We start from the raw sequence: 15,561 nt of genomic DNA, 5'->3' as shown, positions 1-15,561 counted from the left end.
TTTAAGTTATGGTCATCAAGTGCTTCAAAATTCACAGGTTAACAGAGCTGTGTACGTACAGATTACTTTATGCTGCCTGTAACCAGCATGACGAGGCATGCAGCTTTCCTAGAAACTACATGCACGAGAGGAGAAGCTGTGGCTTAAGCAACAGGAACAAGACTAGCAAGGAGTTGAGTATTAAACAAAAGTATACATATATAAAAAGCCAGCGCACATTTTTCATGAGGCCCTGTTGCCTTTAGATGGGGGCAGAGAGTGTCTGTGCAGCACTGGGAGTGCTTCTGTTGCATAGCAGGAACTGGAGAATAGAGAGCCAGTCCCATCCATCCATCACTTCTGAAAAGCTCAGTCTATTCTGCTGTTTGTTATACGGGGTCCAGATGACACAAGCTGTTTGGTGGCTTGGCTCCTTCACCAAGCATTGTACAGGGAGGTGGGGAGTGATGCAGGTAGCTGAAGGAACCAAAGCAAAAACCTGTAAAAGACTCGATATAGGTGCCTCAAAAACCCGTCAAGGTGGTTTGATACAGCCACCTCTGAAACAAAACCATGCTCTTGCCACTGGCATGGCTGATGTCATCAGTGAAGTCTTAAAACCCCTCCAACAAAAAGCACTCGTAGTGAAAATGGCTGGTAGCTGGCAGAGGCAGGAGACAAGGTTAAACATGTCTGGTCCCTGTTATCCTCCACTTGGTACTATGTAAACAGCTGCTTCCTTTTATCAGAGCAGCAGACTGCATTACTCAATTGCTTGGGGGGGGGGGGGGGGTGACTTCCCCGACTTGCATATCTCTGTGTGGCATCTGTACCTAAGAGAGCCTGACCTAATTGGAAGAAAGGAGTATGTCTGGCGAGAGTGGGATGTTTACATGTCCCATATCCCACTCATCGTCAACACTTGGCTCCCCATGACAGACGCGCTCTCTCGGAGGAGAGCAAGAAAAATGTGGGGAGCTGGGAACAGGTAGGGGGAAGAGAGGGAGAGCAGGAGAGAGAGTTAAGAAAAGGAGGAAAAGGAAGGGAACCATTCACGCAAGAGTCCTGTTCCCAAGTTTTCCATTCCCAGAGAATAAAACAAATCAGGGTGCAAAATCCTCCGATGCAACGACACTCTGCAGAGAGCACAAACCGAAGTGGCCCGTTACCCTCGCCCAGCGCACGCTCACGTTAGACACACAGACAGCCTGGGAAAAACGGAGGGGCCAGCAGCTTTGCATTTGGCTGCTCTGAAGGGACGTCGAGTGGGACCCGCTGTGCCGGGTATTGATCCATCCATTTGGGTGGCCCTGCTTGAAAGCGTCCTTAACGGCACTTTGCATGTCTCCAGCCAGAAACGTGCCCGCCCTTCTCGTTCGTGATGGGGAGAATGGAAACTTGACTTAATATTACATCGCCTTTAGGAAAGGTTTTAGCAAAACAATAGGGTGGGATTATCCAAATGCTCTACTACAAGAAACAATCCCGGCAATTTTTCAGCAGTCTGCAGTATAATTTATTTATAAGTGTTGGAACCCTATTATGACACATTACTGCCTTTAAGTATGAATATGAAGTCGACTCACATTAAATAAATGAAAGCTACTTTCATGCACTGAACAAAAAATGTCACAACTGACAGTGCCGTATAATGACCTAGTTTCCCAGTGGCCCAGAAAGACTAGAAATAAATCCCGAGGTCCACTAGTTCAGACAAGCTGATGAGAGCAGACCCTGACTGTCTTGCATGATTAAAGGCTATGTCACAGCTCATTGGGGACTAAGCTTTCCTAGTACCCTCGTGGCAGTGCTCTACGTGACTGGATGCCAGAATAAGGGGGACAACCCCACAAAAGGGAAATGAAACAGTTTCCAGGACTTCAGGAAAATGCTGAACCATAAATGTATTTGCTTACAGACAACGAGCAGATTCATCTGCGCTGCATTTTTGATGCACGTTAAAACGCTGCGATATGTTTTCTTATGCCAGCCTGGGAAAACTTATTTTCCAAGGATGTCATTCACAACCTAACAGTCTGAAAATATAAAATAAACTCCTGAAGTAATTACTGCTTGAGCAATTGGGTTTGGTACGTGAGCATCCATGATGAGCGTCAGCAAGGAAAACAGTTCTTTATTCTTTCAAGAATATTAGTTCGGTGTCACTGCAAGGGAGGGGGAGACAGGTGCTTGGTCTCAGACAGGAGAAGCAATACCAAATAAAACAGACAACTTTAAAGCATTTCACTAGAAGTGAAGGCAACTAGACACCCAAACAGCCAGTCCTGAATTACAGCCTTTGAATGGTATGGGGCTTCACATTTCAATGATCAGGGTATGGCCCAATCAGAAGACAAACCCCTGCACTGCCAGGGATCAGCAAATAGGCTGTGTCCCAGCCCTGCACATGACTAAATTTGCTTCTGTCCATCATCTGGGTCATATATAGTTCAATTCAAGTGAAGCAGACAGGGCTGCAAGGAAATCTGGAGTGGTTCAATACCTCGTCTAGCCTGCTTTCAAGCCTGTGATATTCGGTGACAAACTCATGGCTGCATTTGTGCAACGGCACCGAATGCCGTGCTGGCTGGGAGTGCTATTTCTACACTAAAAATTGCCTTTCGAGCTGCAAGGAAGTTGCTCTCCTGCCTACACAGGCTACAACTTTTTTTTGGACAGAGACCCAACTGCAAAAAAAGTCTGTAATGCAACAAACAGTTCAGGACGACTCCATCGCCTTAACTAGGTAAGAATTTTAATCCTTGTTTAAAATATTCTTTAAGAGTATACCTGTTAGAAATGTTGCTAACTACTCTGGAATAGCTTGTCGACTGAAATACTGTCAGTGAATTTTTTTCCGGTCTCATTTCTGCACGTGTTCCTTTGTTCTCCGAACAGAAGCTTTTTATATACATCTCATAATATAACACAGCTGGAGATAGTTACAAAACCAGCTAGTGCATGCTGAATACAAAAAGGCTTTCCTGACACTTTGTCGGCTTTAAGAAAATTAGCAAGGGGCAACATTTCAAAAAAAAAAAAACAAAGTTAAAAGAATCGTGCAAAGTTTAAAGTTTTTATTCCGTTTAAATCAGGAGTTTTATGTAACCAAACACTTCTGTAGCCTGGAGGGCTAGTGGAGGCAAATATAGACAGAGAGGAACTGAGCCAGACATGGACAAAGGCATGAGCCAAAACCAGACAGTCCAGGTCGCTCAATAGGCCAGCAGTGGACGAGACAGGTCAGCCAGCTGCTGTGCAGAAAAAAATGGATGTGCGAGGTGCTCATGCGTGCAATCGTGACTTGCTTCTGAACATGCCAGCCATTTTCCCCAGCTGTGCTTTGTGTAATCTGAAGGAATGCAGCACGGAAAAAGCAACCGTCCGCCGCAGCAAAATGAATTTGAAATAACTGCAATTAGAAAAACGGGGGGAAAGGGTGTGGAGAATTTTAGTGAGCTGGAATGTGTTGAGTGACAGGAAGTGCCCCGAGCCTTCCCCCCCTTTCCAGTCGCGCCTGCTTTTGTCTAACTCTCGTAATCCACACGCTACTGCTTACAAAGCTGTCTGAGTTTAAGACAAAAAGAAACATAAAAGAGCTCTCTTCCACGCTACCTGTGACATAACAGGAACACGCACAGCGCGGTTCGTCTAACGGCTGCTAAGCCCTCCACACTTTTCTTCAGCTTGGAGAAAACGTGGCGATCGATAACGCCTTAGCAACAGTTGTTGTAATTTATATTTCTGGAATATTTTTCACAACAGATGGTAAAACGTGAGAGGGGAACCTGCTTTTCAAGGTTTCAGTCGCTACTTGGCTCTGCTTATGTTGCTATTCTTCGTTTCTTTGCAGAGAGGGTTTGGTTTTGGTGGAGCTGCTCAACAGCTTACTTTTATTTCAAGTTACTTTTTAATAAATTATGGGTTTGTCAAGATTGTTGTAAATCCCGGCAGATAAACGTGGCAAGTGAAGCTGTACCTGCAATTTTCATTAGATCGAGGAAATATTTTCTGGAAATGATCTTCTCTAGCTTAAGGACCTTTATTTTGTGCACTTGTTGGGCAAAGTATCCGCAATTGTTAACTATTGATGCTTATCGGTGGGAATTTTCTGATGCAACTAATCCATTAAGATAACTTTGTAAACGTTAACTTGTACTGAGAAAAAGTTTGAGTTTGCAAACTTTTCATAGCAATGTTTTAGATTCAAAGCAGATTTTTCGGTTGGTTTTAACTAGTCTTCTTTAAACAAGTTTAGAAAGTGCGCCTGGTTACAACTTCATCTCCCTCCTCCACCCAGACATGTAATTCATATGTTTAAAAGGTCAGGAGGAGCACTTAAAGCATACTTTGAAACATTTCCACCTTCCACATCTAAAGATTTTAACTGTGAACCTGTGAGACTTAGTTGAGCTTTCATAGCCTGGTTTGTAGCCTTCACGCCAAGCAGAGGTTATTCACAAGGCTGTTCGAGAAAGTCCATTCATATATCTGACTACCTGGATTTGAATAGAAACCAGACAGCAATTCTTTAGTTCCAGCCACTATTCGACCCACTGGACAATAGAGATTTGTTAGCACACAGGCACAAGCTATGGGACACAAAGCTTAAAGCAGCACAGAGATAGGGGGCTTCAGTGAACAGGAAATTACAGCTTTTGATGCACTATTGGCAGGTCTGCTGTTACAAAAAAGCAACATAACTATGCCATGTTTAAGAGCTCCTACTGCCATTTTTAACCACCGAGAGTGTCATAAAAGCTTTATTGTCACAGTACATAAAATCATGACGTCCATATGGTTACTGCCCAGCTATGGACTCTCCCCCGTGGACTGGAGTGGAGAGCGACTGGAGAAGCAAGATAGGGCTGAAGATTTTAATTAACTTCGAAATGAGGTAGCGATTTTAAAAGAGACAAAAAGCTAAAATATGCTTATAAAAGGCCATGCATTTCCTACTGGACTAGCTGGTACCTACTGCCAACAGTTTTTTTTGTTAGCAGCGACCTGATTTCAAAGAGATCTGACCAGACAGTTAATATCATTTCCTAATAAAATTACGGCATAATTGATTACATTGATATCCTACGTAATAATTATTTAGAGGATCAAAGCTGGTGTCTTTCAGTGCACTAATTACCAAAATAATTGAGGCAAATGCAAAACTATTAGACTTGACAAATACTCTGCCACTTCCCCACGCACCCTCCCTCCTCCCACACTCCCACCCCCTTGCCCCCAAACCCTGCAGAAGTTAGACCCAAAAGCTCCTTGGAGAACAGGCAAGCAACCCCCGGTATATGCCAATAAGCAGCAAATAGAAAGATCAGACGGCCAAACAGCAGGATTTATTATATTAAAAACCTGAGCCCTGACTCTTCGTGCCACATCAGCCAAATGCCAGCAGCAGTTTCAGTCTTTGCCACGACAGCAGGAAGGCAGGTTGGAGGGTCTAGACTGAACCAAAAAACACGCGCGACTTGCTGCCCCAGCCACACCTAGCCACGGTTTTCTTAAGTCACAACAATTATCCCAGCCACCGAACATTAGATGGACTTCACAGGCAACCGAACGTGGTTTAAAGTGCCATACAGGTACAGTGCAAAGAAGGGAACGTAACCACCAAAATCTCTCTCCACACATAAAGTACGGAAAGCCGTTAGCATATCTCCTGGTCAGGAGCACAGCTATTTAAAAATCAAGAATGATAGTACTCTGTGATAGCAAAGGGGTTGCTGTAGTTACAAACTGCATCAGAGATATCAAGTATTATATACTGAACATAAAACCAAAATTGTGCCTCATAAAAAAAACTGCCTTCTTAAGCACAAATGCAATCCTTTGCAATCCCAGAACGAGAGAGAACACAGATTGCAGCAGGGAGAAGTTTCTGAAGGGAGCAGACAAGGCTTGTTTTTCAAAAGAAAACACCCTCTGGACATGTCTTCTAGATGTCCGTGTGGGCCTTCCTGGCACCTGCGTGCCAAGCGGACTGGTCACGCTGCCAGTGCCCCCCTGGCAGGACATGGACAAACAGAAGGTATGACAAAAATGCCACACAAAACCTTTGACTACAAAGGCAAATTCCCACCTCAGTAGGCTGAGCGCAAAACATGCATCGTGCAAAAGAATCCAGCTGCTGTTTCAAAACATCCTAAGCGCAGACACGCAAACAGAAATAATACTTCTTGCAGGATTACGTTTGCATGAAAAGCAGAGAATTAAAGGAAATTATATTAATCATGCGGTATAATGGGTTGTGCCTGTTACCTACTAGGGAATCGTGTTAGATGGCAGGCTGTTTGGATATTTGTGTGCGGGCGCACGCTGAAGTTGGTACAGTTTTGTTTTTTTTTAAGAGCACAAAGCGGGTATAAAACCCTGTCAGCTTCGGGCACTACGTTATAGACTTAATTTTCAACCAACGCAAAGAACAATTTGGGGTTTCTACCAAGAACAGTCAGAATTAACGCCACCAGACTCTTGGACTTGGAGCAGACTACCTATAAAACCAACCTTAAAATTGAAATTTAACAAAAGGACATGCTGGAAGGTTACTTTCTGCCTTTGCCATTAATTCAGATGTCACTAATTTGGAAGATGAGTTAAGCAAACCACGTAGAAAGCAGACTCCCAAAGGCTGGTGACAGGCAGTTTCTGCCTTACAGAATAAAAAACATGCAAGGAAAGTCCAGGCAGAAGTTTCCCTTCTGCTGCTACATCTGTGTACTTACCCTAGAGCTGAAAATAATCCCACGCACAAGTAGGGAAAGGATACCTACCTACGGCTGTTAGGTAAAAAATTTATACAGAAAATGTAGAAGACAGAGCTGAACCAAATTTCTTCAGTCAAATAATGGCTGTTCCAGAGGAAGGACATCCCTAGCCAGAAAGAAACTGTTAGCAGTTAATAGGCTTTGAAAAAGCAGGAGCTGTGTAATATCATAGAGTGGCACAATCTGTCTCCTCAGGAATATGGAATATTGTGCGACAGGGATTTGTTTGCTAAGACAAATGCATAAAATAGTTCCAAAGTTCAGTAACATATCTTTCAGCTAAAAAAACCAAAAAACCCAGATGTTACTTAAGAATGTTGTGCACATTCCCAGCAACCATCAGCAATAATAATTACAAAAACACATTTAGAGTACCGGATAAAATTACTCAAGAGTTTCAAACACTAAGAACACAGTATTCAAACTCCAAATTGGCTAATTGGCTAGTGTTCTCTTAAGAGGAAGCTGTTCTCTTCTGTGAAAAAATACTGACGTATGCATTTGATAAAAAAATTATAATTTAAGAAAAAAAAAAAAATCAGGTTGGATAGCCTTACACTCTAACTTGAAATAGCCTTTTAGTATCCGCAACTGTCCTGGACCTCAAACAATTTCCATCCCATTTTTGTTCAATAATCATTAGGAATGACTTTCAAAAAGAAAAAAAAAAAAAAAAAGAATTGCGGCATCTTAGCATTAGAAGAAAAGTGCAGTGACCCTTTCCTCAATAAAACATTTAACTGTACCATCCTTCTGTACCACAACGAATGTTGTTTGGAGATTGCTTTAAGAACAGAGAATACAGTTAATTGCAAAATCTCCACTGGGTGGGCACGGAAGATGACCTGCCATTAAGAAAATGGGGTGTCTTTTAGTTGTGTATGATTTGGTTTTGCAACATCACATTACCCAGATCTGTGGTTAACCACCATTTCATACAGAAACTCCAGACTGTCTTTGAGAAGAGATGCCAAATTATGATTAAGGCTAACAGAATGTTCAGTAGGTGGTGTGATTGAAAAGTGGGCAGGGAGCTGCATGCAATGCATTCACATTAACATTATTTGCTATTACAGCCTCCTTATGACAGGCTCCTGTCTGCCATGACCGAGTGACTAGCTTTTAATGAAACGGTAGCATCCCCTATGCTCTTGGATGGGAACTCTTGTGTTAACAGCGGTGATCAAAAACGATGAAGTCAGTTATTGCAAAGTACACGTTTCCTGGCACACGAAGGCAGTCAGCAAGGTGTCCCAAAACATTAGCTGAACAATTTTGGGGTTGCCAGCATCAACCATCCCCTCTGCACACCCGCCGCACCTTGATATGATGATGTGGAATCAAACCTAAATTTGAAAAGCATTCTGTACAGGTGTCCAGCCACATTGTTTTAGTGCTTAATTTTGTTTGGTTTCCCTAATAAGCGATACAACATGAAGTAAATATCTATTTTTAAAAATGCCAAACGTTCCTTGCTTTCAATACATTCTTCACTACCTAAATTCAGATTTCCCTGATAAGAGGGTTTATCCCATTTGTCCACAAAGGTATTTAGCCCCACACAGCCCCATAACCGCAGAGCTCCTCTATTACTACTCAAATCTGCAATTATTGCTCAGATGACTACTGTACTTTAACAACTGGAAATGAACAAGTGTCTTGTTTTGCAGAATCACTCAGTCTGATCATCCAGACAGAAGTGAAAGGGTGTCAATCTCAGCAGAAAAAATGCTGCTTTTTCAGGGAACCTGTTTGGAGTCTATCAATAACTCACGATGCCATTAACATTTGTGTATGCATAATAATGAATACTTCTAAAAGGAGGATAATTTTCTCATCGTTATTAAACCCGGATTTTCAGATTCACGTGTCTCAGAAGGGAGACTGAAATTCACATCTTTAATAGGGCAACATGTCTGTACATGAGATTCATCCGAGAGAAATCTAGATTCTTTTTAGAAAATCTGATGTGCTCGAGTCTGCCATAGATTCTGTTTTTTGGTAAAGATTCAAATATCATGTGGCTTTAGCTTTCTTTCTGTTCACTGAATATCAAGGTCAATTAGGAATGATGTCTGGCTAGAACTCTCAGAGCAGATTAGACAGTTGCTTCAAAAATTAGGACCATGTATAGGTCATCTGTTACTGTGACCTAGATTTCTGTAGAATCTGTTCAATTTGTTTTATTGAAAACGTGCTACTCGTTCAGTCCCATGTCTCTTAGCAAACCTTGCCTTTCTATTAAGAGAAAATGACTGGTTAAAGACATTGCTTGCTTCTCTTAACCAACATATACATACAAGCAAATCCATTCTCATCATTTTTTTTTTATTTTAAAATAACTTTAGGTTTCAAAGGCTTATGCACTATAATCTAAAACATTTGGTCCATATGCCAAAAGCTAAGCTATTATTTATTTCCGTGTGCTTAACTGCAGCTTTATTTGCCTTGTTTAATACATTTCTTCTGGTGAAACCAATGGACTGATGCGTAATACTTGCAACTGCACTTAAAAACAAAATGGTACTGTGAAACTGGAGCGAGTAGTCTGGCTTCAAGCCTTGGAACAGCATCATATTGTGGTACCTCCAGATAGACTGGCAGACATGCTGAAGGCATCACTTGATCAGTAAACAGTACAGATCAGCAGATGATCCTGACTGTGCCACTGCATCCCTTTTTATTACATTTTATTTATTAAAATGTTTTGAGGTTCAAGATATTTACAATTGTAACTGTAAAAAGCATGTTCATCTGTGTTTAACCGAGCTGCCACTTTGGAACCACCTATGTGCAAATCTCTATCTGAAAAAAAAGAAAAAAGAAAGATGAAGAAGGCTGCTCTTCCCTTCCCCCTTTCATTTTAATTAGAAAACAAGTACTGAAATTTCACACAGGCCCACGTACGCTAACATCCTGCCTGAGCAAAAAGCATCTGCGAAGGGCAGAAAAGATTTAGCCTGAAATGTATATATAAATGCTTTCTAAGGAAGCCAATTTCCCCCCCCTAATAAGAGACTGATCTGATTTAGATTAGTAACTGCACAGGAAAGATGAGGTGGCGGTGGCATCCAGAATTAGAAAGAGCAGAAATGTGCCAATTTTTACTTTTTTTTAAAAAAAGTACACTCTAAGATCTAAGTTGTTATTCTCTCTGGAAATCACTACTGTGCTATTATCACAGGGCTACAAAACATCTAGAATAGTTTTGGTCTTACGTACTGACCACACACCAGGATACAAAAGTGGGTGAAAGCAAGAGAATAAAACTGCCGCATAAATAAGCACTCATCTGTGACATAAAAGCATGCCAAAAGACTACAATTCCCATGCTAGCATCTCCCATATGTTACTGCTTCAAAATGAAGGCTGCTAAGGAAACTCAGCTTAGCAAATCACTCCCAACCTTTCAAAATCCTAAAATTATGTGACTTGTACGGTATTTTCATATACAAAACTTTCTGTGCTCTTATTAGCCCATCAGGACCCTTTTATTTCATAACTGCAAGGAGTGTAAAATGGGAAATCAAGAGTATTTGGACAAAAAATATCCAAGGTGATCTTCTGTACACATCCTCCCCCATGCCCTCTCTTTGACACACTGGTCAACGTGCACGCAGATTCAGTGACAATTCAGAAGAGAATAGAGCCCTGCTTGTATGGGCTTCATACAAGCATAGTACAGCCACTATTTACACAAGCACACATTTTCAAGTGGAAATCAAATATTTACCAGAGGAACATCTCTTGCTTCCCACAAAATAATTATGGGCAATCACACTGCCACCAGCTGTAATCTGTACCATTTGATTTGCTCAAATCCCCTGTATGCGCTATCATGAGGTGTCTGGACTAAAAATTTGCTTTACAAAAAATATAAACGCACAGGAGCATTTGCAAAAATACTGCTGTCGTGCAGCTGAGTAGCACATGCATCATGTGGAAGAAAAAGTACCACGGAAATGCACCATGTGTTTCCAATTGAGTATACTTCATCAGGAATGCCATCATTTTGGTTAGGCAATAGCTGCCTAAAGTTGTCTTTGGATGTCTCTATTCAGACAGTAACACAGATGAGACCGCACTGCGCAGAAGGGCTAGGTCTGCTACTGCAGCCCCAGTAGCGCAGCAGTACCCCCCGGTTTCTCCTTTTCCCCCATGTGCTTGGAACGAGAGACGACTCGGAGTGCATACACAAAAGGTGGAAAGGTATTTCTGACAGAAATTCCCAAAAATTACAAGTTTTTATACAGTAAGACTAAGTCTATTCACTGCTTACCAAAAAAAAAGAACTGTTAAAAAGATATTGTCCTGAAATCTAAATCTTTTAAGACAACCTGGAAGACTCACTATGCAAATACAAGGTTTTTTAGAAGTATTCTTAGGTGATTTTTCTTCTCTGCCTCTCTTTCTGGTCCAGCCAGCAGTCCTACTCAGCTGTGTAGCTGGCTGCTCAAGTCTTCCTTTTCCACTTGCTCTAAGCACCAGTGTTTTCTGTTCTTGCTCTCAACTTTTTCGGGTCTTTCCTACTTACATTCTCAACTTTAGTCTTCCTCTTCCTTTTCATCTCCATCATTCTTCTCAATATTTCCTTCTTAACTGCACAGGACATACTGCAGCCTCCTCAGTCTGGCTTCCTGCCTCTCTCACCAGCATCCTCCACACCCAGCTAGGGTTTTCCTTCTGTAATTACATGCAATTTACTGATAGCAGGAAAGCCAGATAGCTCTGACTCCTAAGTTTTTGAATCTTCCGAAAAGTCACAGCCAAAGCTTTCCCTTGGTGCTGCTGAGAAACTTTGATAAAGGTAGGGGCAGGTGAACAAATTATAGAGTTAAAGAGGGGTGGAGGTAGGGAAAAATGACTTAGCGGAGATCACCTAATTTGTGATAGAAGTTTCTCATGTTCTCCTGTCCTGCAGTAAGTAGAAGCTACACTGTAGTAATTTAGTACTTTAGCGACACGGGGTAAATTGCCCCAGGCCAGTTTCAATCTACCATAGGACAGAGTGGACACATGAACCACTTGCCACAAAGCAGCTGAGATGCCATGAACCAGCTGAGGTGGGGTAAGACACCCCCACTTGTGAGGCTTGGTATAATTTGTCCTCTCCAAACAGTGATTCTCACTTGCTTAACTTCCTTCTAGGTACAGGTGGCTTAATGAAATGGGTCCACGGTTATTAAACCGCTGGCCCTGCCAACCACTCTGGTGGCATAAAGCCAACAGATGTGGTCATAGGAGAAGAATTCAACATAAAGGTGTCACCCTGCAAAGCAGAGCGCTGCAAAGTCAGGCACTCTATCAACTCCTTTGTAGACTGTCGCGTGGTAGAAATGCTGGGGAGATGGCCAGGTCTGCACGATCTATGTACTCCTGGCAGTGGGCACTACCCTCCTGGGGCTGCCGCTATAAATGATGCTCAAAGCAATTCTGCTTCAGCTCGTACGTGCACTGGGACAGAGCAGATCTTAGAGTTGAAAACAGGGAAAGCACAAGGATGGCTACAAAGGAAACGCTGCTTTTTCTGTGCAGCTGAAGGAATGAAGGGGACAGTGACTCATCCAGGCAGGAACTGGTGGTGATGACTATGTACTGTTTAATGGAAAGACCCTCCTAACTAAACTGTTTACCTCCTAAATCAAACATTAATTCCACCTAATGCTTAGTAAGAAGACAGCTGTATCTTAGAAGTAAAACAGTTCACTTGACCAATGATTTGCTAGCAACCAAGTGTCAAACCAAGTGTCAAACCTCAGGGCATGAAAATAATATAGACTTTCAAAGACAGAAAAAGTTACAGGTGGCATCATGAAAATACAGTAGAAACGTGATTTTTTGTGTGTGTCACTTTTACATATGAACATAGCAAATCGAATCAAAAGCAACTTGTGTTCCTTTCCATAAAAGATACAAATCTGTACGAGTCACTCCCAATGATGCATCCAGTAGCTGCTCCCAATGGAGCAGTTAGCAGCTCTCGCTGACGGCATATCCGAAGAGGCTGTGCCCCTGTGGTGGGTGGTCTGCTCTTCCTTCTCAGCATAACACTCTCCCTGCCTCAGAGCCGCTTATGAAAATCTCAATGTTTGCCATCTTTCAAACTTAATAGCACACCAGATTTCTTATATGCCTTGGTCTTTCACTTTTTTTTTTTTTTTTTAAATTACATACAGGACAAGAACAGTTAGTTTTTCTCTTTTCAATACTTCACGCACCTCTATTTCAGAATCCATGTAAATTCTGCTCTATGGGGACGTGCATTGTAATGAATGAGGATCCTCTAAAAATTAAACATATTACAGTTTCAGTTCACTACATGTGGATGACTCCTGTAGGACTCCAACATTATCATCCAATTAAGTAAGTGTGCAGTGCAAGAATATCCAGAGTTAGCTTGGCATTTTCTTGGCCACTTGAAAATGCAGCATGCCCTACTGATGTGAAATTCATTGACAATGGAGAAAAGTTTATAAAATTCTTTAACAGCTATTTTTAATGGCAGGAGAGGAAAAGGTCTATACAGCAGAACTCCTTAAGTGTAGTGGAAGAGCTGTACAGTTAATCTTATCCATGCAAACACTGTTAGTCACAAGGCCTCTGGCACCCAGCATCTGGGGAGCAATTCAAAACTCTTAACTAAGATTCTGTTTCTTGATGAAAAACCATTAACCATGTGCAGTACATGCCTTGCGGGTATGAATACTACACCCATAATAGACTATCAAGTTTCTTTTCAACCTAGTTGCTAAGTGAAGCAGCGGAGTAAATCAGCACTATGGGAGGAGGTTAGAGCCTGCATCCAGAAATACTCCACCCACAGACCTCACATGAAACTACAGCTTGGAAGCAATTACTGAAATGTTTCTCAAGTACAGAAGACTATTAAACTAGGAGAGCTTCCGCCACATTCACATCTCATCCTTGGGGGGGAAAAAATGCGATGGTTGAATATCGTATTCAACCAGCATTCCTTGCGCATCTGTTGACACTGAACTTGAAGCAATCAAAACTGAAGAGCAGTCTTGTGTGCATGGCTCATTTTTACTTCCACACAGAGTGACCCTTACTCTGTGTTACAACTTGTGAAGAAGACTGGATAACCCGCTTCCACTCCAGCAGGATGAGGTTATTTTCACCTTTTCTAAAGGAGACCACTTGAGACGATGAAGCGAACAACACCAATACCTCTCCCCACAAGGTAAGTCTGCCTTACATGTTGCCAAACTGCAAAGTCCTGGCAGCATCTGCCCCCAAAAAAGAGGGTCTCACTTGCTTCTTTCTGCTTGCTAAACTGCAGTTTGACTCCTTTTTTGAATGACTTAAGGTTATGGTAGGCCAGATCTTTACTGCTTTTTAAAAAAGCCTGAAATGGCAGCTGGCAATATAAAGCTTTGCTGCCTGCATACCCAGATCCTTCTGTGCAGTCTCCTCTTCTGCATTTAGCCGCGTTTCTGGTCAGGGTAACAGGTTCTGGAATCTGGACAGCTATTAAACCAATCACAAGAAATCCAAAATTTTCCTTGGGGGCCAACCAAATCTCATGAATGACAGGGCCGCCCGCCCTCAATGCTATCAAGGCTAAATCTTTAACTTGATCTCTCACTGTATGGTTTAGGTCACCAGGTAGCCAGGCACCAGCTGTTTTGACCAGCTGGGATTTTTGATCCTTCCAGTCAATGAATGCAAAGTCGGGCAATGCATCAACATTGCTGCACAAAGACCTTGCCTACGCATCACTCGTAACTGAGGTTTTCAGATGTGACAGGCTTTCCTGAGAAGTCTCCGCTTCCATGTGTGAATGTTTGCCATTTCCATGTTGTTAGCCTTGGTCACCCACCCAAGGAGCCAATGCTGTGGCTGTGCCACAATGATTAAACTAACCACATTACCACCTGGCAAGACAGCTTGTAACCAGAACACCACCACATCCTTTGCGAGATGTCTGCACTTTCTACAATAACAAGCATACAACTTGATCAGAGTAGTCCTTCACAGTCAAGTCCTACTTGGCATTTAGATAATTGCTTTGCAAAGTATTTTTCTAAACACGAGGGATGCACAAGCAGTTTCTAGACATGTTTACAAAGAACTGGAAGTTAAAAAAATGCAACCAACTTTCAGTGAAAAGTACCACCTGAGCATACCTATTTAGGAAAAACCTATAGCAAACAGGCTTTGTAATGCGCCCTGAAGCGCCGCAGTGGGAAAGAAATGAATTCCTGAGGCCGGCATCTTTCTATTAAAACTGTTTTCAAGTCTTGGTAATAATAGCAAGGTGGTGCAGCCAATCCAGATGTGGGAATGGACATGAACAGAAGTTCTTCACTTCCTGCTAGGGAGACAGCTGCGTCCAAATCTGATCATTATTATTTGGAAAGTAAGCAGCCAGTTCTGCCCAGGGAGAAAGTTACTGTTCCCAAATAAAGAGCTCCTGGGTTACCAGGCTGCTCACCACAGAATGAGATCTGCCAATGAACTTCAAAACACTGACAGAAGAAAATAATTTACAATTTGGCTTTCACACCCTGGTGGAAGCAGGCAGGCAAGAGACTGATCACCTCCCTCTTCTATAAACGGGGAAACGAGCAGAAAGGAAGGACTTCTCTAAAGCCCAAAGCAAGTTTGCACTGAAGGCAGGAGTAAAAACAACAAATCCAGCTTGCCCAACTGCACTGAGCCCTACACATGGGGCTACATTCCCAGGAATACTTCCTTGATTCACTCATGATGAAATTCAGATTTTTATCATGTTTATCGTTTAATCAAAGACGAAGGAGAAATCAATGCTCCAATTATTAACTCA

General features: G+C 42.2%; 1 protein-coding gene and 1 long non-coding RNA gene across 3 annotated transcripts in view; one reads left to right on the top strand and one right to left on the bottom strand.

The window, feature by feature from the left end:
• NR6A1 (nuclear receptor subfamily 6 group A member 1) overlaps positions 1-15,561 on the bottom strand; it is a 156,296-nt gene that overhangs the window by 80,672 nt on the left and 60,063 nt on the right. The window lies entirely within an intron of this gene.
• The window catches only part of LOC149855240 (uncharacterized), a 37,355-nt gene continuing 24,227 nt past the window's right edge, over positions 2,434-15,561 (top strand). The window contains exon 1 of the long non-coding RNA XR_016438589.1: positions 2,434-2,725. This is a non-coding gene — a long non-coding RNA (uncharacterized LOC149855240). The remainder of the gene's footprint in view (positions 2,726-15,561) is intronic.

Source organism: Crocodylus siamensis, chromosome 11 (assembly GCF_052110815.1).
Source record: "Crocodylus siamensis isolate JL-2025a chromosome 11, ASM5211081v1, whole genome shotgun sequence".
Taxonomy (NCBI): Eukaryota; Metazoa; Chordata; order Crocodylia; family Crocodylidae; genus Crocodylus; species Crocodylus siamensis.
This window is presented reverse-complemented; position numbering and strand designations above follow the sequence as displayed.